The sequence below is a fragment of the Rattus norvegicus genome, chromosome 5 (genome assembly GCF_021556685.1).
Source record: "Rattus norvegicus strain SHRSP/BbbUtx chromosome 5, alternate assembly SHRSP_T2T, whole genome shotgun sequence".
In the NCBI taxonomy this organism is placed as follows: domain Eukaryota; kingdom Metazoa; phylum Chordata; class Mammalia; order Rodentia; family Muridae; genus Rattus; species Rattus norvegicus.
The window spans coordinates 143,409,540-143,435,466 of record NC_141538.1 but is presented as its reverse complement, the minus strand read 5'-3'; the positions used below and the strand labels follow the sequence as shown (position 1 = coordinate 143,435,466).

Below are 25,927 nucleotides of genomic sequence, written 5' to 3'. Positions count from 1 at the left end.
CATGCATATGTAGCACCTGTACAGGTCAGAGAAATGTGTGTGCAAGCACGTAGTCACCCTGAACCTTCAAGCATGCCTGTTCACGCATGCTCAAGAACGCATGTGTTCTCCCTGCCCTCTGAGAACTTCCCCCTCCAAGGGTGGGAGAGGGACTTCCGTTGTGTACTGACAATTCTGTCAACTCTTACCTTCCAAACCAACCGTGACCAAATCAACTCCTAGGACTGTCATCCACCCCGGACTTCCCTCTCAGAAAGGAAAAGGTAGCCAGGGCTGTGTTTATTCAAGCTCAAATCCTGACGACCCGATCTGCTTAGTATGTCAGGAGACTGTTGTAATTGAGGTTTCTGGGCCCCGCCCCCAGACACTGATTGACAGTAAACTGAGGTAGGCACAGGCTCCAGAGATTTTTTTAGCACTGCAGGAGTGATTTTAACACTGTTCCAGGACTAAAGACCCCTGCTCTTGCTGGTGTCCTTGCTCTCTGGCAGGACTGATCGTGAGATGTGACAGTGGCGCTCCAGCCCTGGAAACCTGAACACCCTGTATTGATCTCCCCACCTCGTACCTAGACCCTTCCCTAGGTACCAGAGCAGCAAAGCCGGCACACATCCACGCACCGCGGCTGCCCCCTGCTGGACGGAGCCTGCGGCGCTCTGCTGCTGCGTGACTTGTAAACTGGGTGCTAGAGTCTCTTAGAGAAAGCGTTAGTATAGCTTTGGTAGCATGCTCAGCTACTCGGGAGCTGAGACAGGAGGATTACTTGAGCCTAAGAATTTTGAGGCTAACTTGGGTAACATAAGGAGATTTTTTTTTCAAGGAGACAATTAGGCATGAGAGCTCAAGCTCAGCACTTAGGAGACAAGCAAAGAATCAAGGAGAGAGTAAGAAGCCAAGGAAGGCTACCTAGTGAGTTCCAAGTCCCCTAGAGCTACGTAAGAAAACTCTGTCTTCAAAACAAAGGTCTAGGTCTAGCCTGGTGACCCACTCAGGAGCAGGGACAGGCGGACCTCTGTGAATCCAAGGCCAGCTTGATCTACACAATGAATTCCAAGACAGATCCTGCCTTGCAAAACAAAAATTAAACTGGGCAGTGATGGTGCACGCCTTTAATCCCAGCACTTGGGAGGCAGAGGCAGGTGGGTCTCAGTCAAGACCAGCCTGGTCTACATAGTGAGTTCTAGCCAGGCTACACAGAGAAATCTCCCCACCCCCAAAAAAAATGAGCTGGAGAGATGGCTCAGGGATTAAGAGCACTGGATGTGGGGCTGGGGATTTAGCTCAGTGGTAGAGTGCTTACCTAGGAAGCGCTAAGGCCCTGGGTTTGGTCCCCAGCTCTGAAAAAAAGAACCAAAAAAAAAAAAAAAAAAAAGCACTGGATGTTCTTCTAGAGGTCCTGAGTTCAATTCCCAGCAACCACATGATGGCTCACAACCACCTGTAATGGGATCCGATGCCCTCTTCTGGTGTGTCTGAAGACAGCAACAGTGTATTCATATAAATAAAATAAATCTTTTTTTAAAAGAATTTTTCTAAAACAAAGGTAGGGGAGACTTCACACTCTTACACTCTCCTGTCAATTTTGACCTCCCCCAGCCTTCCATAAAGCCCTCTTCACAGCCACTATGTTTATGCTCCTCTCCTTTCTGAAGTACCTACTTCTTATACCAAGTCTCCCTGACCTCGCTGGAAATCCCCAGAGCAGGGGGAACAGGCCTGGGTCAGCAGGGGTCTGGAGAATGCAGCAAGCCTGCTGCAGTGGCTCCCTACTACTCTGGCTCTGTGCAAGCCAAGGCAGGACTTCTCATTCATACTCAACCTCTAGGGCAAGGGGTTCCCCAGTAAACTACCAGGGGCACCCACCACACTACATGCCAGGAACACATTTTGTTCCGAGCACTTCACTAGTAATAATTCACTTCACTCGCACAGAATTATCCTTATTTTGTTTTACAGTCTAGAAAACCAAGGCCCAGAGAGGTTCAGTGAGACCCAAAGTAGGGTCATCCCAGGGATTAGCTCAGGAAACCATACTGTTAACTGCCCTTCCCTCTTTTTTTTTTTTTTTGTGTGTGCCTGAAGTAGCCTAATTTATTTTTGTTATTCTTGGGGTTTTAGATACAAAAGGTTTTCAAAAAATATTTTGAACAAAATTGGACATTTTTGATCATTATTTCTTTAATTCTATTTAATGCCCCCTTTTTATTCTCAGTTGACTCAGAATAAACTTTAGGGTACTGGGACACAGATTCATATACTATCCAAGAACATTTCACTTCATGAAACTAGACAAAGACTAATTGAATCATATATTATAATTCCTTGGTCAATAATTCCTTTTTAAAAGACAAAACACATATAATTTATAAACCAATGGTAGAAATAAGGTCATCATGGAAATGCATATAAAAATACAATAATAGTACTACATTCCCCTTAGGATGGCTACAACAAAACCAGAAGATAACAAGTGCTGACAAGAAAGGAGAAAGCAGAAGCTTTGTGCAATGTTGGTGGGAGTTGTAGTTGGTAGTCATGATGACTAACAATGCAAAAATTCCTCAAACACTTACAACAGACCTTCTGTATGATCCACCTTTCCATTCTGAGTACAGACCTGAGAAAATTAAACCATAAACTGAGCATGGAGATGAACATCTGTAATCCAAGAATTATGTAGCTAGAATCAGGTAAATGCCAAGTTCGGGACAAATCTGTGTACATGGTAACAGTAAAAGAATCTGTGTCCCAATACCCTAAAGGTTATTCTAAGTCAACTGAGATAGACTAAGAGTGAGATTATGTTTCAAGAGAGAGAGTAAAGGCTGGGAAGAATATTAAAGGGAATCTTGAAGAAGACTCCTGAACCTAATGATCATTGTGACATTATTCAAAATAAACAAAAATTCAAAAGTAGCCACAATGGAAATCTTAGTATAAAAATGTAGAAGTTACGCGGGTTCTGCCTTCCAGCTCCATGCTGAATCAGTAGGGAATCTATGTCCCCACTGGCCCAGGCTGGTTCCCCAGTCCCTTCCCAGCGGAAGTCAGCCTGGAGTCTCTGCCCGACCGGCAGCTCAGGGGCTGTGGAATCTTTTGCTTCCTTCTTAATTTTTCTGACAAGAGCAGATGCCACAGCAGCTGACAGCCAGCCTGTCGGGTTGAATGGGAAGGCGGGCCCAGAGCTCGTTTGTCTGGTGGAAAAATGGATTTGGACAAGGGGACGGCTGAGTTTCAGGAGACAGGGAGCACCCATGGGTGACAGGTACAGATGGGGTCCCAGAACGCTGGGGTGGGTACAGGCATGGGACAGGAGTTCCTGGATGCTGGTGGAGGTCTGCATAAGCCCCTGTCCCTCGATTTTCCTTCTCCTCTTCCCCTCTCCCTTCCCTCCAGTCTCTCATCAACTTCCTGGCACTGGGCCTGCATCAGTTTCTGGGGACAGAAGGCCAAGACAGGTCCATCACTGTCCTCAAGGACATCCTGGCTAGGGAAACCGCCAGGCAGACTCAACGATTGATTCCACAATGGTGCAGACACTAAGGCCCATCTGTTAGAGAGCAGCCTTTACCACAGATGATCCATGCCAACCACTCAGGCACCTATATCCTTCCCCTTATGGCGTGGTGCTAATGTTCTTGCTTCCACAGTGTTAAACGGCTTAAATGATAACCCATGTGGTACACTGTGGAGTAGTACCTGGCACATGACCAGTGCCTTCTCCCACTCACAGCCCCCAGGAGCACACTGAATGCTAGCTCCAGGGACCCTGCCCCCACCTCACTCCCCTTATTCATTTGTCCTACCTTAGACTCAGACCCTGAAATACCCCGAGGTCTAAGCCCCACTGTACCTGCTGCAAGGCCCTCTTTACCATCCACAGCAGATGAGAGATTTAGCACGTCGAGTATGCCCACACTATTTAGGTCCCTTCTGTCTGAGCTCACCCTAGTAGGCCAAAGGTCTTAGAAGAGGTAAGAGTTCTTCTTGGGGTGAGTCAACTTTCTGCTCCATGCCTGGTATGTCAGCCTCACCAGTCATTCAAGTTTGGAGTCTAAGAAGCTCGCCCCAGTACAGAAAGTTACTCTAAGTATGGTTGGACAGTTCTCCCTAGAGCAGGCCTCTGTCTCTCCAGCTACTGTGCCAAGTATGGAGCAGAGGTACTCCAGGGGTGATCTGTAAGTATGTTTCTCTGATTCGGCCCCAGGCCTGCAACCCACAGCTCTAAGGAGCAAAGAAACAATGCCCAGTGTTGTATAACAATTTCCTCCAGAGATTGAAACACTCCTACCTGCAGGGAAGCTCCTTAGGGCAGAAGGTACACAACTCAAAAATAGCTTCAGGAAGACCCTGAAACTTACCAGACTCACTAGGCCCCTCCCTCCCAGAGTGAGTAAGTAAAACTGTAAATCCCCACTCACACACAAGCTAAGCTGTAAAAAAATGACAGACCAGCCTCACTGCCTGGAAGAGGCATGTACCAACTGATCCACCTGAGGAGGAAACTCTCTAACCTATTGAGCTGCCTGTAGGCTGCGCAGTGTGCTCTGGGTTCCCAGCTTTGTGAGCTGTCATCCATGCTGGGGTGTGCCTTGGTGATGCAGCTGTGTTTGAGCTATTTCTGTCCCTGTGAGTAACTTCTCACCCATATTCCTGTAGGCAACCCCAATAAAACTCATTGGTTCACCAAATAGGTCTTTGGTGGTGTCTGTACTTTGGTCGCTCATGGGCGCCCTATCTGGGGTGAGTAGATGTGTATATTGTGTTCCCCAGGAAAGGTCTGGTCACACAGTTGGACACACATCTAGCCTTAGTAGGTCTCTCTGAGATGAGTTTACATCTGTGAATTTCACGTATTGAGTGTGACCGGTGGGGTTGGGTGGGAAGGTGTAAGGTGGGCAGTAACTGTGTTTGGTTCTCTGTGTTTTGCATAATTTAGCTCCCATGTCTCCAAAAATCATGGTCATGCCCTGGATGATGGCTGCTGACTCAGTACCTTGTGATCATGTTTGGCATCAACTGGGACAGTCACTTCAGTGTGCTCTGCCTGCATGCCTGTACTTACTACCCACATGAGGCTTCCTGATCCTTTCTCAAGACACACACACACATGCGCACACACACACCCGCACACACACAAGCACACACAGGCACATGGGTTATGGATCGAGCTTCAGGTCTGTACCTCAACACAGTTCAGCCAACCCCCCCTCCCTCCCCTGCTGCCTCCCCTGTGCTACTCTGCTGGCTCGTTTTATGTCAACTTGACATTTGGGAAAAGGGAGCCTCAACTGAGAAAATGTTTCCACCAGATTCTCCTATGGTGTGATCCTTAAATTAGTGACTGATGTGAGAGGGTTCAGCCTACTGTGGGTGGTGTCATCTCTAGGCTGTAGGTCCTGGAGACTATAGGAAAGCAGGCTGAGCAAGCCAGTAAGCAGTATTCCTCCATGGCCTCTGCACGGCAGCTCCAGTCCACATCCCTGCTCCATTGAATTCCTGTCCTGGCTTCTGTCAACAATGGAGTGTGTTCTGAGACTCGTAATAATAAGCCCTCTCCTCCCCAAGTTGCCTTCAGTCACCGTATTTTATCACAGCAACAGAAACCCTAAGACATCTCCTGTCTCCTGTGTTCCTTTCAGCCCTGACCTATGCTGTTTCTCAGCCTGGAATCCTCCCATCCCAGAAACCCATACTCACCTGGAGAAACCATGGAAACAGCTTCCCTCTGAGAAGCATCACCTGATGGCTGTGCTTCTGCCTCCTCCAGGAAGCCTTCCCTAACTCACCAAAACCTGGCACGAGAGCTCCACAGCTCGGATGCCACTCGTGGCGGGCTCATTGAAAGTCCCTGAGAATAGGCAGAACCTGGCTCCACCACGTCTCCAGCCTGGCGCACACGCAAAGCCGGAAGTGGGAAGGAGGGCTGAGTCTGGCAGAGAGAAGGGGCAGGAAGCAGCGGAGAGGGTGGAAGGGAGGGAATGAGAGGATGGCTTCTTGTTCCTCTGCCTTTGCGGGCTGTTGCTGACCCAGGCTCACAGTGACAGTGCAGCCAGCTCTTCCCGAACACCATGATTCACACTGAGCCAGCGGCCATACCCCTGACTCTCCAAACTGAAGAAATGACTGAAGCGGTTGCTCTCATTAACACCCTACCCTCGTCACCGCCTCCTCTGAGAGTGACAGAGGACGGGCCCCAGCTAACCCTGACTGACCCAAACGTGCCTCTCCCCTCTCCCTCTGCTGCCCCCAGCCCCTTTCAAAAAACCATCAGCCTAGTCAGCCCAAGTCACCACCAAGTCCAAGTGGACATGCGCAGAAGGGCTGAGCCAGGGACGACTACACACTCTCCAAAGTGAAGCTATGAACTCTTGAGGAAGGAACCACAGGAGACGCCAGCCGAGCCATGATCAGGATATCCATTGAACTGCACAGCACCAGTCTTCAGCAGCACCACACACTGTCAAAGCCCCCTGGTCCAGCAACTCTTCTTTGCAGGCAGACCCAAAAAAATTGCGAGCAGTTTCAAACTGATTTTCTTGTGCCGTGATCTACATTAGCAGAGGGAGCCACGATCACCAGGAGGCAGAAGCTAAAGGCATCCATCAACAAATGCCTGGGCCAGCACAGAACTGTGTTTCCATGTGGTGGGGGGACAGCACGGATTTAAAAGAAGTTAGCTCCCGCTCAACTACAAAGTGGATGAATCTCGAAGTCACTGTGCTAAGTGAAAGAAAGCAGCCAGCTGCACAAGGGCGACCATCACATGAGTCCATCGTGAAAGGTGCCTGGAGCCGCTGAGCTCACAGTCACGGGAAGAGGCTCGAGTCTGGTGGTACTTAGTGACTAGTGATGGCTAGGAAATGTCTCTGATGGATGGTGTGACAGCTACAGTCAATGTGGATGCACTCCAAGGGATCCGATGTCGTCTTCTGGTCTCCAAGGGGAACTGCACACACATGTGCATATACACAAGCAGACAGACACAGAAACACAGAAACACAAATGGATTCTTTTAAAAAAAAAAGATTTTAAATGAAGATAGGCAGTGGTAATGCACACCTTTAGTCCCAGGACTCGGGAGACAGACAGGCAAATCTCTGAGTTCAAGGCCAGCCTGGTCTACAGAGTGAGTTCCAGGACAGTCAGAACTACACAGTAAAACCCTGTCACAGACAGACAGACAGACAGACAGACAGACAGACAGACAGACACTTTTAAAATTAAATGAAGCCAGATGTTTCCATACATACCTATAATCCCAGCATGTAGGAAGTGAGATAGGAGGATTACCATAAGTTTGAGGCCAGTGTGAGCTACATAGCAAAAAGCTGCCTAAAAGAAGACAATAGAGAAGAGAGAGGGGGGAAATAAACGACTTTCTTTTGGGGACAGGGAAGATGTCCTGGTGACCTGAGTTCAATTCTTGGGACCTACATGGTGGAAGGAGAGAGCTGACTCCCGAGACGTGTACGTTATGTGCCTTACGACACAGTCAAAGCCACACCCACACTCACAGATAAATAAATGAATAAATAGGGCAAGAGAAATGGCTCAGCCGTTAAGAGCATGTGCAGCTACTGTCGAGGACCTGAGTTCAGTTCCCAGCTCCCACATCAAATATCTCACAGCTCCAGAGGATCTGACATCCTCTTCTGGCCTCTGCACTCACAGGTACACAGAGACATGCATGTGTACATGCACTTTAAAATCAAAATAAAATATTTAAATTAATTAATGTAAAAATAATCTAACAGTCTACAGCATTTTTAAACTGATTGCAGCTGTTGTTTTCCCAAAGCTTTAACCCTTTATTATTTTGGGTTGTGACGTCTCACTAAGCTCTCTTACTTGCCATAATTAAGTGTTCTAGTTAATTTTATCGGATTTCCTGGTAATAAGATTACATCTCTGGCAAATGACGATAATTCTCCCATAAACTTTGTCCTGCTGCTTTCTGTCTTGTCTCCTCGGCTGTTTGGAGCTCTTTGCTGTGCCTGGACATGCAAGGCTTCAAAGCGACAGTGGAGAACAGAGGGGTTGGAATATTAGCAGAAGCAAGTGACTGAGTAAACAGGCAAATGACAGCCTGGAGCAGTGGCAGAGGATGGAGTGGTGGGGCCAGGACTGCCCGTGAGGCTCCCCAGGGATGCACAGCATGGTCGACCATCTGATCACACATCCAGGTCTGCGCACTCCAAAGTCCAGCAGCATGACTGGGCACCATCGTAGTCTCCTAGCACCCATGGCATCTCTGTTACCATGGTGACAGCTGTCATCCTGGGCTTTACCCAGACCTAAACCAAACAGACCCAGGGATCCCCATCTGCATGACCCAGCATGACCTCCTGTTCATACTTAAAAGCCCTACCCATAATGCACCTGACTACAGACAGTCAGAAATGAAACTCAGACTTTTTGATTGGCCTCGCCAAAGAGAAGACCAGGATTTGGAAGAAGCCTGAGCGTCTCTCTGGATGTTGCTTCCATTCAACATGAATGAGGAGACCTTGGCTAAATCTCCTTCAGGACCTTTAAACCACATGCGTGCAAACTCCTGTTCTGGTTAAGGGTGAGTCTCTGTTATTAGCACACAGTCAAGCCAATACTGTAAAAAAAAAAAAAAAAAATAGGTGATATTTTCCCGGGGACTATCATTCCGTTGCAATATAGCTGTCTGAGGAGAAACGTGAGTAAGAAAAGTAATTAGAATTCTCAGTTTATAAACATTTCCCAAAATGTGAATTCAAGAGAGAAATTAGCAGGTCTTTTCATTGTCTGTTCTGTATTTACCCAGTCACACTTCATCTACCTACTCCTAGCTTAATTAACGTTTTCATAAATAAGGCGACTTCACAGGTAACTGTGGGCACACTGCGGTTTATACGGCACTGGAACACACTATTTCACATGGCACAGGGACGTCGAGTCCCAATAAAAACTGTGCACTTACAGCTCTCGGGTGAGACCTGTCTCCCATCCCTCATTCAGCTGCTGTCATTTGGTCGACACCATCAGTCAGGTCTGTTCCTCGTCATTGTGACCTCATGCCTCCTAAGACAACATTAAAGGAGGGATCATTTATCTATTTGTTTGTTTCTTTTTGAAACAGAGTTTCGTGTCTCCCACTCCCTGTGTAGCTAAGGACGACCTTGAACTTCTAATCCTCCTGCCTCCACTTCCTGAGGGCTGGGATTGCAGGTGTGCATCATCACACCCGGTGTATGGGGTGCTGAGACTGAACCCAGGGCTTCATGTGCAGTGGGCACACACTCAAGTAGACAGTCACATTCCCGGCTCAGAGAATTTGTTTTGCTTTATAGTTGGAAAGGGTGTGGTCTGTCGCAGTAGGGAGACCATGGAAGCTCATGGCAGCCATGGGAGCCTCAGACGCTGTCATCTCAGAGCATCAGGAAACAGAGCTAGGACCAGAGGTAGGGCCAGCTATAACCCGCAAGTCCGTCCCTTGAAGTGGAAGTTTCTGGTTGTGTCATGTGATGCAGACTCACGGGGTGTTTTGCTGAAGCAAGGCCCACGGGAGGACACGGGAGAGACTATAAAGACTCAGTGACAAGGTGCTTGCCTAGCTAGCTGTGCGATTCTTCCTTGGTCCCACATCTTTGCTGATCTTCACTTCCTTGAGAGAGGCATGGCAGAGAAATCCTGGCGTCCTGGCTGGTCCTGGTCACTCTCACTGACTCCTGCCGATTCGGTGGAGGCCTGGCTGTTTCTGCTGGATCGTGCCACTGCTGCTGATTCGTGTTTGGTATCCTGACACTAGTGAGCAGGACTGCGGGGATCCTGACAAACGGAGCTTGTAATCCTCCCAAAGAACTACTCTAAACAGGTCCTATTCACCATCTTTTCTCCCCTACCTTTGGATGGTGGACTAGAAGGGGGATCAAAGCACGAGAAAACCCTTATTAAAGTAGGTTTTGAAAAATCTAAGCCTAGAATCGCTACATCAGCCAGCCAGACTTCATGTCCAAAGGTTCCACAATCACCCCACTAGCTGAGAACCAAGCATTCACACCCATGAGCCCATGAGGAACATTTCCCACTTAAACTGTAGCACCATCCTCTCCTGTCTTGCTCCTCACGTGAGCTTCCATTCATGCTTGAAAACCCACCACAGGCAGGATGCTACCTCCCTCCCCAGTGAAATACAGGTAGGTGACTGGCCACTCACTGGTCAGGTTTGGCAAAGCTGGCCAACTTTCTGCACCAATAAACTGCGTTTGAAAGAGACTCCACCTGTCACCAAAGGCAACGTGCCAGCAGCCTGACTGCAAGAACCCACTTCAAGCTCCGTCACTTCCACCTCCTCTGTGACACGGAGAGAGAAGTCAGGGGCCATCTGTGTATGGGTTTGCTACTGATCCTCAGGCCAGCACAATCCTTCAGCCTTCACACAGATCTGAATGAGACTTACAGGTAAGCCTCAGACAGATTCTAAAGTTGGGTCCCTCAGACAGGTCAAGAGGGACGGATGCTCCCGTGGAGATGGGGCTGAGCGCTATCTCCCTCATAGACCCCTCTTCTCCTCTCTCTGGTACCTAATGTCTATCCGAGGCCCAGCCTCAATCTCTAGTCTCTGACTCTCATCTGAAGGCCCAGCAGGTGAATGAAAGATGTTGGCTACGGCCATAGAGACCAGCTCGATGCCTGACTCGAGGGACCTCCATTTAGTAATCAGAGTGGCTTTTTTCTGTACATCCAAAATAAAGCAAGAAGTCAAGGAAGAAAGTTAGCACAGTGAAGGACAGAAAGGTCTTGCAAGGAGAGATGAGGGGGAGGGGACAGAAGACAGTGGTTTGCCCGGAGACTGCCTGTGGGCGGTGGTTCTCTGTCCCTCCATGTACCTGAGGTCTGCTCTCCGTATCCCCACACAGTCCGACCACACCAACCTCTTGACTTTCCATCTCCCACCTGCCCGTCCTGTAGGCCCCGAGGCAGAGAAGACCCCCACCTTTCCTGCATCCCTTTCTTCCAAACCCCGGCATCCAGACCTCTCAGGTTTGTCCACCCCTGGCTGGAATCTTCCTTGTCCTCCTGCTGGTACATCCCACTGGTCTCGCAGGGGCCTCTGTGACCCTCTATGGTACTCCCGGGAGCCCCAGTGATGAGTAAGTCCCGCTGCTGCAGATCTGCCTGTTCAGGTTTCCTTCCTCTGTCCAGTCCTGAGCCTGACTACCTGTCCTTCGGTGCTGCTAGTGCACAAAACAGTTCTCCCCACCATCCTCTGCCCAGTCCTCCCCTCCCCCTTTCTTGGGTCTCCAGTCTTGGGTCCTCCCACTTCTCCAAACGCAACCTTCACTGAGTGACAGGTGCCCCAAGGGACTCCCAGCGAAGCAAGAGTCCCATTAACCTCAGCTGGCCTTTTACTCAGTCTTGAAGCCTGCAGGAGGCGCCTGCCACCTCCTGGACTGTACAGAACCTGGAGCACAGCTTGTATGAAGATTACACCTCACTTTCTTGGAGGGGACCCAAGTTGTTCTAAGGGATCCCTATTCCTGTGGATGCTGACCTTGGCACAAGTCTCAGCCCCATTCAGACCCCTGTCCAGGACCTTCTTTTCAACCTCACGATCACCCACTACCTCTGTGCAGGGCAGATGTGCACGCCGGAACCTGGGTGTAGGGATCTAATAGCAAGGATACTGACGGTGTGCCTAGACCACTGCCCTGCCTCTTCCTACCTCCCAGTTTCCTTCCACACTCCACCCGTCCTGGTGCGTAGAGGTCCTGTTGTTTAATTTTGCTGAACACCGAGTCCCGACCCCACGTTAATTGGTTTTACTCCAGCCTTTTGTGCCTTCCATTAAATGAGGAAATGCCACCCATAAAATTTTAATTTTAAAAGCCAACTTGTTTGTTTTATATTGAAATTCCCCGGGCAGCTCCAGCAGAGGGAAACAGACACACTTTTTTTTTGTTGTTGTTGTTTCATTAAAGCAACTTGAGTGAAGATAAAAACGAAGCTGAAAAATTAGATTTAAAAACACAGAGAGAGAAGCATTTAAAGAAAATGAATGGAAATGAGCTTCCGCAGAAGGCTGCGGGGATCCCAGCTCTCATCCCTGCTGCCGTCCTAAACCTCCTGGGGGAGCCACAACAGAGCTGAGCCAAGCAGGGAGTGGAGACCAGGAGGCTTTCTGCTCACTGAATGCTGACCAGCCACAGATGTTTGAGGAAGAGGGGACCCTGCCCCCCAACCCCAGCAGCATTTTCCCCAGTAGGACTCCTACCTGTCCGATAAGCCAGGTCCCACGGCTGGCATTTGTAGGTGAGCTCAGCTGTATCGCTCACCAGCTACATTCTGGGGACTGGGGGGAGGAAATGGTCTCAGTTTTCTCCACTCTCAAAATGGGAATAATGATAGTCCTTGATCAAGGGGGTTGTTATGAGGATGAAATAGTTTGAAAATGGGCTGGGGAGATGGCCCCAGTGAGTGATGTAGCTGCTTCTCAAGCATGAAGATCTGAAGTCAAATCCCCAGAACTCATATAAAGTGAGATGCACAGTGTCTGCCTTTAATCCCAGCACTCCTACAGTGAGGTGGGAGACAAGGACCTAAGAGTCACCAGAACCCATAGGCCAGAGAGGCTGGCCTACAAATCAGCCAACAGGATCCCATCTCAATCAAGTCAGGGGGAAGTCAAGAGAACCTACTTCCAGGATTGTCCTCTGATCTCCGTGTGTGCACCATAGTAAACACACACAGAGAGAAAGAGAGGGGGTGGGGTGGCAGGCAGGCAGACAGACAGACAGACAGAGAGACAGAGGGGAAAAAGAGAAAAAGAAAAATTGAATAATAGATTGAAAACATTTAAACCAACTTTTGAACTCGGTTTTGTTTAATTAGAGAGAGGGAGAGTATGTGTGTATGCACCTGCATGGGTACAGCATATGAGTCAAGGTCAAAGAACAACTTTAGGAAGCTTGCGATCTGGGGGCTGAAACCAGGTCATCAGGCTTGTGGGGCAAACACATCCACTTGCTGAGCCATCTCATTGGCCCTTACAACAACCTCGGGTGCATACCTTCCCACTCTACAATCTAGGAGTCCTCCTACCCCAGGCTACCCCAACCCTCAATCTCCTAGTGCTTCCTAGGGTCCTGACTGGCTTTAGTTCAGCTGGGAAACAATGCACTAATGGGCAAGGTCTGGGGGAAGGGAGAGGGTGGGATCCTCTGACCTTTAGTCCCCTGTTCTGGGGTAGGGGGAGTAGATCTCTCCAGAAATTGCAAAGAACTCTAATCTGAGGACTATAGGAAGTCGGGGCAAAGTGGGTTCCCCCAGGTCTTTCTTCTGGAGAGACCATGGAGGGGTCAGAGCTGAGGAACCTGAAGCACCAGGAGGATAGACAAGGGTGTCCTCAGAATTCTCTGTTTGAATATTCCAGAACTTCCAGCCGTGGCAGACCCGAGGCTACCCCCGCCCCAGCCTCAGAAAGATAACCCAGCACCTCAGACCCCCAGCCCTCCATGCACTCCAGGTCGAGCATCTGTCTGGGGCGGTGTGTTGCGGGGGAGGGGTTGATTCTCCGCATCTCCCAAAGGAACCCCTAGGGCTTACCTGCAGCTGAAGTCTGACAGGGAGAGACAGAAAGGAGACACTGTCCTCCTGTCCCTCCCCCCTCTCTCTTCCCATCTCTTTTCCTTCTCCTTCCCTCCTTCTCCTTTCTCTTTTCTCCCCTTTCCCCTCTCTCCCTCCCCACATCCTGTGTCTCCCCTCTCTCTGCCCACCCTGTCTCTTCCCTTCTCCCCTCTTTCCCCCACCACCCTCCTTGGCCCAGCAGGTCTAGTTTACATAGTCTGATCTTGATTCTCTTGCACAAACCCTCCACAGTGCTCTGTTCTGTTCCTGAGCCCCTGCACCCAGACTGCCAAGTGAGCAGACATCCTCACATCCCCCAGGGAAGAGAGCTATGAGGGCTGAGAAGGGAGAAGGCCACCCTGCTGGGTCCTTTCTAAAGCCACACTGAATAGACCAAGCATGACATGGATCCTGCCCTGGTTACTTCACGTTTTACAATGTCCCCTGAGCACTAGGACTGATTGTGGAGCATATCCAAGCAGGGAGGACAAAGGTGATGATGGCACCCAAGATTCTGAGGAAGATAGCCATGGGACACACGAAGGAACGCTGGGGGAGTATGTGGAAGGAAGTGCAGGAAAGGGAGCACAGAGAGCACTAAAAGGAGCTCAATGGGAGCACTGAGGGAGCACGGAGAAGAGAGCACAGAAAGAAGTACAGCGGACTAAGTGCAATAAAGAGTCCAGTGAGGGGAACACAGAGAGAGCTCAGAGTGAGGCACATGCATGAGAGCCCAGAAATCCCACTTTAAATAATCATCATCACCGTCATCATCATCATCATCATCATCATCATCATCACCACCATCACCACCACCACCACCACCATCATCATCATCATCATCATCATCACAGTGGGAGCACTGAGGGAGCACTGAGGGAGCACCTAGAAGAGAGTACAGGGAAGGGAGCAGACAGGGGGCACAGGGATGGGGGAGCACATAGATGGGAGCATGTGGAAGAGAACATAGCAGGGAGTACAGTGGGAGCATAGAAGGAAGCAGCATGTTCTGTCACTGGGCCGTGAAAGGAGAAAGGCAATATAACAGGAGAGCAGTGTCAGGATGGCAAGGGTGTCCCCAGATTCTCCCTATGTCCTTCTCACCTGTCAGGATCATCCCAGCCCGAAGAGTCACAGCTGCCAAGAACCTCGGAGGCCTCCAAATCCTGGTCCTCCGGGGAATATACCCCCACATGCTACCCTCAGACCTTCTCAGGACCACCTGACCTCCCCTCCCATGAATATTACTGCCTCTCTGGCGCCCTCTGGCTTTCTCGGAGAAGGTCTGTCTACAGGACCTTCAACTGCTGCCTTGGCGGAGGGTAGGGGCTGAACACACCCACGCTCCCAGGCAACCACCTGGGGAGAATAGACTGCAACCGGTGCCCTGCTTGGTTGTAACACTCTTCCCCAAGGAGGAAACGGGCATTCAGGTCCCCAAGGAGGAAACGGGCATCGAGATCCAAAAATCCTCCAGGCTCATGCTCCCCACCCTTCACCTGTAACCCCTCGCATACGGATCCCTCCCCAGGAGTCCTGCTCTGCCCCGCCCAGGTACAAGCCCATCCTCACAGTCTCGGTCCTTACACATAGAAATTCCTTGCAGGTTGTTCTCTCCATCTGGCCTCAGGACGACCAGCCTGAGGATCCCTAGCTGCTTAAAGGCCCATGAAATTTCACTTTCTAAGGTGAGGAAGACAACAAGCCACCCCGGGTCGACCCCTCTGTGTATCAAAAGAACACCTGGAAAGGAGAAGGTCACACCGTAGGAGGGACTTCCTTGGATTCAGACTATCCATCTCCCGGGTCTCCCTGTGGTCACCAGGAGAGGACACCGCAGGCTGCCCATCTGTGGAAGGCTGGCTGTGTCACCAGTAGAGTCCTTACTGGCTCTGGACCCCTCCCCACTGTGGATGTGAGGAAATTAGAGTGTTGAGGAAGTCAGAACGCCTTGCATAAGGCAGCACACCCACACAACCAGAAGGCAGGAACGTGTCCTCAGCGGAGTCATGACCTGCTATGACTGCAGTAACTGTGTCACCTCTGATGTCAGGGCTTGGGCTGCAGCCCTCTGCTGCAAGACAGGCCTCGGGGACCAACCAAAGTTACCCAACTTCCCCTCCGGTCACAGCGGAGGCACCAGCAGAGCTGAGAGTGGAGCCCAGCGCACACTCGCCCCACTCTCCCTGCCTGCAGGTGGCCACTCTGCCCCTCGGGTTTTTTGGGTTTTTTGTTTGGTTGGTTGGTTTTGGTTTTTTGTTTTTGTTTGTTTTTTGCACAGAAGCTACTGGGAGATGAGCTGGCTGGCCTTGGCCCACTCTCCCCTAAAATGCCTTTCATGGTCCTAACTCATTTGGCAGAAAAACTCACAGGGGGATTGCAAATGAATTCAGGCCCCAGGCTCCCAGGAGGGGCGGATAGAAAGAGGAAACCAGCGTTTCAGTAGGAAGGTGACTCTAGCCTGGCCCAGGAGCCCTCTTCCCACCTGCAAAGCCCACGCGCCTGCCAGCAGGAACCTGAGCCCTCCCAGCCTCCTGCAGGAGCCAAGTGTTCTCTCCCTTTGAAAAGCTGGCCGGTCCTTGTCCTCGGAGTGTTTGGAGTTGGGTCCATTATGAGGAGTCTCTTTTGAGTAGAGACATATTCAGATCCAGATGCAGTCCCCTCAGAACAAAAGGCCCTCCAAGTTCTCTTCTCCAGCCCGCCTGGCCTCCTTTGAGGAAGAATGGCTCTTCTAAGTGGAATTCATTCCCCCAGCCAAGAACCTGCCGTTCTGAATTTGTTAAATACAGTTTAATAGCCTTTCTCCATTCTGTTTCAGATGGGAAGGGGGGGCTCAAGGTGAAAGGCCACCACTGATGGATTCAATAGATTGGATAGACTTCATGAGGAAGAGAAAGCTGCATTCTTTTTTATTTATTTAGATCTTTTTTTTCTCCCAACATCCAAGACACATACCCTAACAACACAAGTATGAGAGGAAACAGATTGTCAAAGGACCTCTCCAGTGGCCTGCTCCATTTTACCTCATCCAAAAACAACCTTTCGGGGAAGAGGAAGGAGCTAGTCAACATAGACAACAACAGGTGCGACGGCTCATACCTGCAGTCTGAGTGCTCAGGAAGACGAGGCAGGAGGATTGTGGCAAGTTTGCAGCCATATAGTGAATCCCTGGCCAGCCTAGGCTACAATGTGAGACCCTGTCAAAGAAAGACGAAAGGGAGTCCGGGATATGGTTGAGTTGGTAAAGCACTTGCCTAGCATACACAAAGACCTGAGTTCGATACCCAGTGCTATATAAACTAGGCATAGCAGGGCCTGCCCGTCATGCCAGCACATAGAGGTGACAGCAGGAGAATCAAAGTTCGAAGTCATCCTTGGCAACAAAAAACATTATGGGACCAGCCTGGTGTACATGAGGCCCCTTAAAAAGGAGGTAGAGAGATGGCTCAGTGGTTAAGAGCACTGGCTGCTCTTCCGAAGAACGTGGGTTCAATTTCCCAGCAACCACATGGTGGCTCACTGTTCTCTGTAACTCCAGTTCCAGGGGATCACACGCCTTCTTCTGGCCTCTTCAGGTACAGGTACACAGACATACATGCAGACAGAACACCTATAACCACAAAGTAAATTAAAACTTTCTAAAAGAATGACATCATGTCCTTCTTCCAACCACTTTTTTTTATTTTTTTTTAAAGATAATACAGGTCCACTTTTTTTAAGACTTTATTTATTTATTATATATGAGGACAATGCAGCTGTCTTCACACACACCAGAAGAGAGCATCAGATCCCATTACAGATGGTTGTGAGCCACCATGTGGTTGCTGGGATTTGAACTCAGGACCTCTGGAAGAGCAGTCAGTGCTTTTAACTGCTGAGCCATCTCTCCAGCCCCCCAACCACTTATTTTTAAAGGGAACCTTAAAATAGAGGAACTGTGGACTCCATATTTGCGGATGTTCATACGTACAGTTAGTTATACAACGGGGATTTTTATGAGGAGGGTCTAGTTTTTATGTTAAAGCCACCTGAAACTGCAGCCAGGAACCCTGTCCTCATTCTCCTTGCATTCCCCTGACACTGGGGAACTCGCTACCTCCAGAGAGCAATCCATGTGGTGAGAGTTAACTGCATGTAACATGGACATGCCTTTTGTACCTTGGCTACCTCTGCTGAAGAAAACATGGCATGGTGACCCGGATGCAGCTAGCCAGTGTGTCTGGAACATCCCCCATCCATGTGTGAGGAACAACAGTGCACTGGTAACCTCAGTGAACAGCTGACATGCACGGAGTGACAGACACCACAGGGGGCTCGGGGGTTGGGGGGGAGCATAGCAATGTCTCATGCCCACCTCTTCCCTCCCCAGCCGTGCCTAGGGAAGAGCTGCCGGGCCCACCAACTCAGACCTCCTTTCTAAGCAGCTCTAAGCACCCTCAGAACAGAAAAGAACTGAAGGTCGGAGGAGAAAAAAAAGGGACACCAGGGGCCTGAACCATGAAGAACAGGTGATCACTGATCAGAAAAGAGAAGCAGATGGGTACCCTCCCCTCCATCTTGACCTGCTAGAAGGGTCACCCTTCAAGGATGACTGCAGGGAGGTGTCTGCCAGCTCCTTCAAGCTTGGGAGCCTTAGCATGTTAGTGTGCCTACTCCAGGCACACTGCCACACGCAAAGGTCATGCTTCTTGTACACTTCAGGTGGGCAGAGTCAACAAGCTGATCCCAACTCCAAAGCCATCCTCAGACAGACTGACACTAAAGCTGGGTGAGTTAAATCCAGGTCAGGGGAAAGGTTTAACTTCAGAGATGGCTTTTGTTTGTCTCCTTTTTGAGACAGGGTCTCATGTAGCCCAGGCTAGCCTCAAACTCACTGCATAGCTAAGGATGAGCTTGAATTCCTGATCCTCTAGCCTCCAACTCTCTCACGTGTCAAGATAGCAAGACTCAGTCCCAAGTCTAGAATTCGTTGTGTTGAAGATGGAATCTAGGCTTCACATATGTCCAGTGACCACTCCACAAACTGAACCATATCCACAAACCCCATTTTAAAGAATTTATTATCTTGCTGGACAGTGGTAGCCCATGCCTTTAATCCCAGAACTCGAGAGGCAGAGGTAAATTTCTGAGTTTGAGGCCAGCCTGGTCTACAGAGTGAGTTACAGGACAGCCAGGGCTACCTACACAAAGAAAACCTGTCTTGAAAAAAAAAAAACCAAAAAAATTGATATTTTATTCTATGCACGTGTGTGTGTGTGTGTGTGTGTGTGTGTGTGTGTGTGTGTGTGTGTTGCCTACTTGTGTGTCTGGAACCTCTAGAGGCCAGTTGAAAGCCACCATGTAGATGCTGGGAATTGAACCTGGGTCCTTTTATTAGAATAGCCAGTGCCCTTAACCATTAAGCCAGGGACCTTCTGGGGGTTTGAATCCAGGGTTTATACATGCTATGTTTATAATTTTAGTTCCATTTAGCAATACTGAGGGTTGAACCCAGGGCCCTGGGCATGCTAGGCAAGCACTCTGCCACTAAGCTATAACCACAGTTCTATTTTTATATTGCAAGAAGTGACCTGGGGCTAGAGAGATAGCTCAGTAGTTAAGAGCACTGTCTGCTCTTTCAGAAAATAAATAAATCTTTTTGTCTTGTTTTGTTTTGTGCAAAAGTGTCACTGAAAAGGGACCGAAGTGAGGTGAGAAGTGGAGGGACAAAGAAGAGAGGCTTCCCTGACCGGGAATTGAACTCAGGCCGTGTCAGTGAAAGCAACGAGTCCTAACTACTAGACCACCAGGGAGCATAAGTCTTTAAAAAAAAAAAAAGTGCCCTCTAAATTCCATAAGCTTCTGGCACTACAAAAATCTCTCTGTTGTCACCCATTTGTAAGTAAGAGAACACACACACACACACACACACACACACACAGAGAGAGAGAGAGAGAGAGAGAGAGAGAGAGAGAGAGAGAGAGAGAAAGTCAGTTTGACCAGGTGACAGGTCAGGGGGTCAGGGTGGGACTCCCCAAGCCCTTTCATGAAGCCTGAGGCTCCAGGACAGTAGCTGCATTCCTGCCTTCACGGGTAGTACTAACCTCTGTTTCTACATTATAATCAATTAGTAAGCACTTACTATCAGTCTTTCCAACTGAACCATAGGAGACCGTATTTGTCAGCAGGAGACTCACGCTATTCTATCCACTGATACATACAGTACAACACAGCCTAGAGCCATTCGCTATGTCAAATAATTCTAAATTGCTTTTATACCCATAAGGGATTATTGATTAAAGACAAAAGTAAGAAATCTATGCCTGGTGTGGTGTTTAATTGCCTGTAATCCCCACACTTGGGCGGTGGCATTAAAAGGACTTAGGCATTCAAGGTCATCCTCCTCAGCTCCAGTGTATGCCGAGGACAGCCTGGCTTCTGTGAGCTTTTACCCCACTACCAGCAGAGCTTTTACCCCACTAGCTCAGCAGGTAAAAGTGCTTGCAGTATGAGTCTAATAGCCTGAGCTTAATCCCTGGATGCTTCAGGAGGGAAAAACCAATTCCTGAAATCAAAATCATATATATATCTGCATATATATATATGATTTTACATATTTGTGTGTGTGTGTGTGTGTGTGTGTGTGTGTGTGTGTGTGTGTGTAATCATGGAAATAACTCAACATATAAAGGTACTTTGCCACCAAGCCAGATGACCTGAGTTCAGTCCCCAGCAGCCACACAGTGGAAGGAGAGAATTGACTCCCAAAAGTTATCCTCTGACCTCACACCCATATACATATACACATACACACGAGCACACAGACACACAGTAACTAAACAAAGCGTGTGTGGTTTTTTTTTGGTTGGTTGGTTGGTTTGTTTTGGAGCTGGGGACCAAACCCAGGGCCTTGTGCTTGCTAGGCAAGCGCTCTACCACTGAGCTAAATCCCCAACCCCACGTGTGGTTTTTTATTTTACTTATTTAAAGGATTTGAGATCTAGCTCAATGATAGAGCACTTGTGTGGTGGTTTGAAGATGCTTGGCCCCTGGGAAGTGGCACTATTAGGAGGTGTAGTCTTGTTGAAGGAAGTGTGTCATTGGGAGAGTGGGCTTTGAGGTCCTAGGTTGAGGCTCCGCCCAGTGCAGTACAGGTACAGACCCTCCTTGTAACTGCCTGCAGGACAGCCTCCTTCTGGCTGCCTTTAGATCCAGATGTAGGTCTCCCAGCTCTTTTTCCACCACCATGTGTGCCTGAATGCTGCCACACTTCCTACCATGATGATAATGGACTGAACCTCTGAAACTGTAAGCCAACCCCAATTAAGTGTTGTCCTTTATAAGAGTCGCCTTGGTCATGGTGTCTCCTCACAGCGATGAAAGTCCAACTAAGACAACTTGGCCAGCATGTGAGAGGCCAGGTTTCAGTACACATGACCCCCAAAACTGCCAAAGGAAATGACATATGTGTCTATACAAAACTGAATATTTTCCTACTGCTTAAGAAAACAGAAATCGTATTCAAAGTCAAACAACAAATACCTACCAGAAGAAAATACTTGAAAACTCACATAAAGAGCTAATTTTTTTTCTCGTCTTTAAAGGCTCCTTGGGACTCAACAAGTACTAAAGACCAATATTTCAACAGCCAGCGAGATACCAAACAAAAGCAACCAATCTGGAGCCCCATGCAAGCTAGACTCCAGCAGACGCACCACCTTTTGCACCGAGGCTCCTTGTGATTGGTAACTGGTGGAGCCTTTAGCACCTCAGCAGGGTCTACTGAGGGAAAGGGGGGCTGCTGAGACCCTGTCCTGCCTGTCTCTCTCTGCTCCCCAGATGCTCATACCCCTGGATGGTTAACGTTGGTTGTCAATTGGACTATGAAATGAACTAAAATACAAGCCTCAAGGAACTCATAAAAGGGGTTTTCTTGTTCAGATTATTTGAAGTGGGGAGACCCACCCTAAACGTGGATGGCACTTTTTTTTTACAGTAAAGACTCTTCCCACTTTTTTTTTACATCATAGTGCCATAAATTTAAAGTGGAAGATAGCTGTTCAATAAAACCCATTTCACATATATGTAATATACAGACGTTACTTTAAAAGTCTGTCACATAACAGATTCATTTGGTGCTACCAAAAACTTACGATACAAATAGATGAGTACAAAGGAAACCATCGCTAAACTAAGACACACAGGAATAATGCTTCATTTCGACGGGGAGGGACCCAAATAATTCCTCTCATGTTAGAGGAGTCACGTTCATTTGTCATAGCATGCATTATCATATTCCCTTAAAGAGGACTCCTGAGAATCTTTAAATTTAAAATGTTCAGGTATAATTCTGTCTGTACATTCGAGAACAATCATATTCTGACTGCATACAATGCTTTCATCGTGCAAAAAAAAAAAAAAAAGCCTTAGTTCCTTGTTTTCTAAGGTCTAACGTCAAACGAACCAATACCAGCCATTTACTGAGCAAGCTGTCAGTCAGGGAAGTCCAGAGATCAAGCTGCTGAGATGCCCTTCTTGACACAGTACGGCTACCACTAGATCTGGTTCCTTCGTGTGTGAGAACTAGCAGCTGTCAAAGCAAGAAGTCGCTACCTCGGCAGGGGATAGAATATGCAAGAGTTCCTCACGTCCAATAGCCTTTGCCATCCTAGAACACAATTTTTACACCTCTGTGTGTATAGGCGGAGGGAGTAGGAAATCAGAGCAGGCTAAGCCAGGAGTATAAACAACGAAGGGAAACTAAGATAGCACGCGGTATTAAAAAGCTCACCTAACAAGCAGAACGGATGTCAGGGCTACTTTCACCTGGTCATTTCTTTGAGTGTGGGTGGGAATGGGGGAGACCAGTTTGGATGAAAAGATTTCACTCCTTTCGAGCACAAAGAAATCAACAGGAATTTTAAAGGTCGTTGATGAGACAATGGACAATACCTCTTAGGAACCTCAACTAGTGGATGGCACCTTCTAGTCCCTGGATAAAAGAGTACGGAAGAAGGAAACTGTTTGCCTGTTTGGCCTCACTCTCACTACCAAGTCCATCTACCCTGATGCTTCGTCCCTTGCTGATATTAGATACGGCTTCTTCAGGCTTCCAGTTTAGACTGAAGACCAGCAGCTCTCTAGGAATCCCCCAGGTCCTCAGCATCAGGTTGAGACCACCGAGACATTCAGCCCAATGGGCTGAGCAACTGGAATCTCAGAATCTCCCTTGTAAGTCCTCTGCTGGACTACCTGGACCACACTGTGCAGGCCAATCAAATAAATCCTCTTATTAAAAAGATTTATTTTTATTTTATATGCATTGGTGTTTTGCATGCGTACATGTCTGTGTGAGGGTGCTGGATCTCCTGGAACTGGACTTGTGAGACAGTTGTGAGCTGCCACGTGGATGCTGGGAATTGAACCTGGGTCCTCTGGAAGAGCAGCCAGTGCTTTTAACTGCGGAGTCATCTCTCCAACCCCACAATCCCTCTTTTAATGAATACACATAATGCATTCTATCAGTCATTCTTTTAGAAAACCCTGACCAATACATGCTCCCTCCGTCCTATATGGCCTTGACACGGGCCCCACAGTGAGAGAGCATGGTAACCATGCCTGAAACCTCCAACCGAAAGCCAGCCTCTCTTCCCGACAGGTTGATTGTCTCAGGCGCGTTGCCGTAGTGACTTGCTGTGCTCTGTTGCCTTTGAACAGTGATGAGCTCTTGACAACTGAAGACCAGAGATAGCCTAGAGCTCAGCCAGAGAAAGAAGAGCCAGCCTTGTCTACAGTGTGTTTCAGCTGAGGAACCGGGATTGGATAGAAGCACTTCAGTGGCTCGTTTTCAGATAAGAAAACCCAGTGTACACTGACTCTCATTAGAGGCTGAATAGACAGCTCTGTTGGTGTTGTCATGTAAACATCTGAGTTCACTGGGAAGTTCCATGTAAAAAGCCAGGCAGGACCATGCGTGCTGGTAATCCCAGCTCTGGTATGGCAGAGACGGGCAGATCCCAGGGCTCAGTAGCCAGCCAGTTAGCCTAATCAGAAGCCCTGGGTCCCAGTGAAAGATCCTGTCTCAAAAAAAAAAAATTGCCTGGTTCCTGAGGAATGACATCCAAGGAAGTTCATCCTCTAGCTTTCACATGTGTACACATACGTGCACATCTATACATGCACACAGATGTGCATGTTTGAGTTGCTGTGGCTTGCTATGATGAAACACCAAGACCAAAAGCAAGTTAGGGAGGAAAGGGCTCTCGGCTTACTCTTTCACATCCACCACCAGAGGAAGTCAGAGCAGGAATTCGAAAGGGCTAGAACCTGGAGGCAGGAGCTGATGCAGAGGCCATGGAGGGGTGCTGCTTACTGGCTTGCTCCTAATGGCTTGCTCCTCCTATTTCCTTATAGAACCCAGGATCACCTGCCCCGGGGTAGCACCGCCCACAATGGGCTGGGCCTTACTCCATCAATCACTAATAAATTAAATACAAGCTTGCCTACAGCCCAGTTTTGTTTTGTCTTGTTGGTGGTGGTGGTGATGGTGGTGGTGGTTGGTTGGTTGGTTGGTTGGTTTGGTTTTTCAATACACAGAGATCCAACTGCCTCTCCCTCCTGAGTGCTGGGATTAAAGGCCGTGGGCCAGCATGCCTGGCTCCTACAGCTAGACTTACGAAGGCATTTTCTCAACTGTGCTCCTCCTGTCCAATGACGCTAGCCCCTGTCAGGTTGACATAAAACTAGACAGCACACCAAAACAGGGGGTAGAAAGATGGCTCAGCAGTTTAGTGTGCTTATTGCCCTTGTAGAGAATTACCTCATCACTTCCTGTAACTCTCACTCCATGGGGATCCTGCATTCTTCTGCACTCTGTGTGTGCGCACACACACACACAATTAAAAATAAAACAAGTGTGCAAATGTCCTCAACACTACGAAAAAAAATTTAATGAAATAAAATAAAAGCGGAAGCCAGGGGTGAAGGCTCATGCCTGCACTTTCCAAAGTGCAATTCTCGGCTGAGGCAGGAGAATTGCCATGAGGGCACACATGTCTGTCCACGGGAACTCTTCCTGGAGAGCTCGGCTCCCCAGTTATCCAGCAGAAATGTGTTAAAGGACACTGGGAAATAGAAGCTGGAGTTGCAAACACTGTGCACCTGATTTGTTAATTCCTCATCCGTTTAGAAACTTTCCGGGAGAACATCGGAGTATCTCTAGTACTTCAAACAGGGCCACCGGGCAGGGAAACATCTTTAGGAAATCACAGCCACTCAGAGCCACGTGGGTAATTTGAGGAAGCCACAGCCTCTCTCCTATCTCTTCATCTAGAAACAACAGGAGTAGGTCACAGAACTGAAATGCTTTGCAGGAATCCCAGACCTGCGTATGAAAAGAAACCCTTAACGTGTTTTAAATCCTTAGGTGTGCGGTTTCAATCTTTAATGAGAATGTCAGCACCCGCTCAGTTCCCGAACCCCGTGTGGCCAGTTATTCACTTGTCTATAAGCCCTGCTTCTCCTCATAAAAATTCATATAACGTCTTCCAAGCAGCAAATTTCACTGACTAAACAGAAAACAATACAAAGTGATCTTTTTGCTGGCGGGATGGCTCAGTGGGCAGTTTCTCGCCACCAAACTTAAACACCTGATTCTCCATCCCCAGGACCAACAATTGTGGAAGGAGAACTAACTTCCATATGTTATCGTCTCACGGCCACATGCATTCATGTGGCACCAGCTCAGAGAGAGAGAGAGAGAGAGAGAGAGAGAGAGAGAGAGAGAGAGAGAGAGAGAGACTAAATATGATAAACATTTTAAATTGATACAATTTTATCACTTATTGAAGATGGACGCAATCCCACATTACCCTGACGGATGAGCTTGCTGACTTTCACGTGAAGACTTGAGTCTTGATTAAACACCTGCCATGACAGGCTAAGGGGCTTCTTCAATATTTTTCAGAGTTAATCAGTTTTCCTTTTATCATCACTTTGCATAAAAGCGTTGTGCAAGACGGCAGAGGTGTGCTGAGGGCCATTTCAGAAACTACAGAGCATCATGTCCTAATCTCGATCCAGGATTCATTTAAGGACTTGTTGTGAAACTTGAGCCAGCAACCCAGACTGCAATTTAATGAATTATTAGTTCTGAGATGGGATCTCAACGTGTAGACCTGGCGTGGAACTCACTCTATAGACCAGACAGACCTCAAACCCAGAGACCTCCCTACCTCTGCTGGGATTAGAACCATGTGCCACCATGCCTGCCTCCAAGCAGCAACTTTTAAATTGAAACATTCTGGGCTGAAGCTATGGCTCAGCGGTTAAGAGCTCTGACTGCTCTTCC

The 25,927-nt window shown here is 48.5% G+C and overlaps 2 long non-coding RNA genes across 5 annotated transcripts; one reads left to right on the top strand and one right to left on the bottom strand.

The window, feature by feature from the left end:
• Positions 1 to 6,403: 6,403 nt before the first annotated feature.
• Positions 6,404 to 11,249, bottom strand: LOC148006041 (uncharacterized). Its single transcript, XR_015621452.1, has 3 exons — positions 11,010 to 11,249; positions 8,954 to 9,054; positions 6,404 to 8,608 (listed from the first exon to the last, which is right to left on the bottom strand). It is a non-coding gene; the product is annotated as an uncharacterized LOC148006041 (long non-coding RNA).
• Positions 10,159 to 22,894, top strand: LOC148006040 (uncharacterized). 4 transcript variants are annotated; one of them, XR_015621451.1, is made up of 5 exons: positions 10,257 to 10,434; positions 15,206 to 15,287; positions 16,547 to 16,682; positions 17,969 to 18,367; positions 21,183 to 21,671. It is a non-coding gene; the product is annotated as an uncharacterized LOC148006040 (long non-coding RNA). The 4 variants fall into 4 exon arrangements; XR_015621450.1 differs by lacking the exon at positions 16,547 to 16,682 and having other exon boundaries at positions 10,241 to 10,434; positions 21,183 to 22,894; XR_015621448.1 differs by lacking the exon at positions 16,547 to 16,682 and having other exon boundaries at positions 17,969 to 18,107; positions 21,183 to 22,894.
• The last annotated feature ends 3,033 nt before the right edge of the window (positions 22,895 to 25,927 follow it).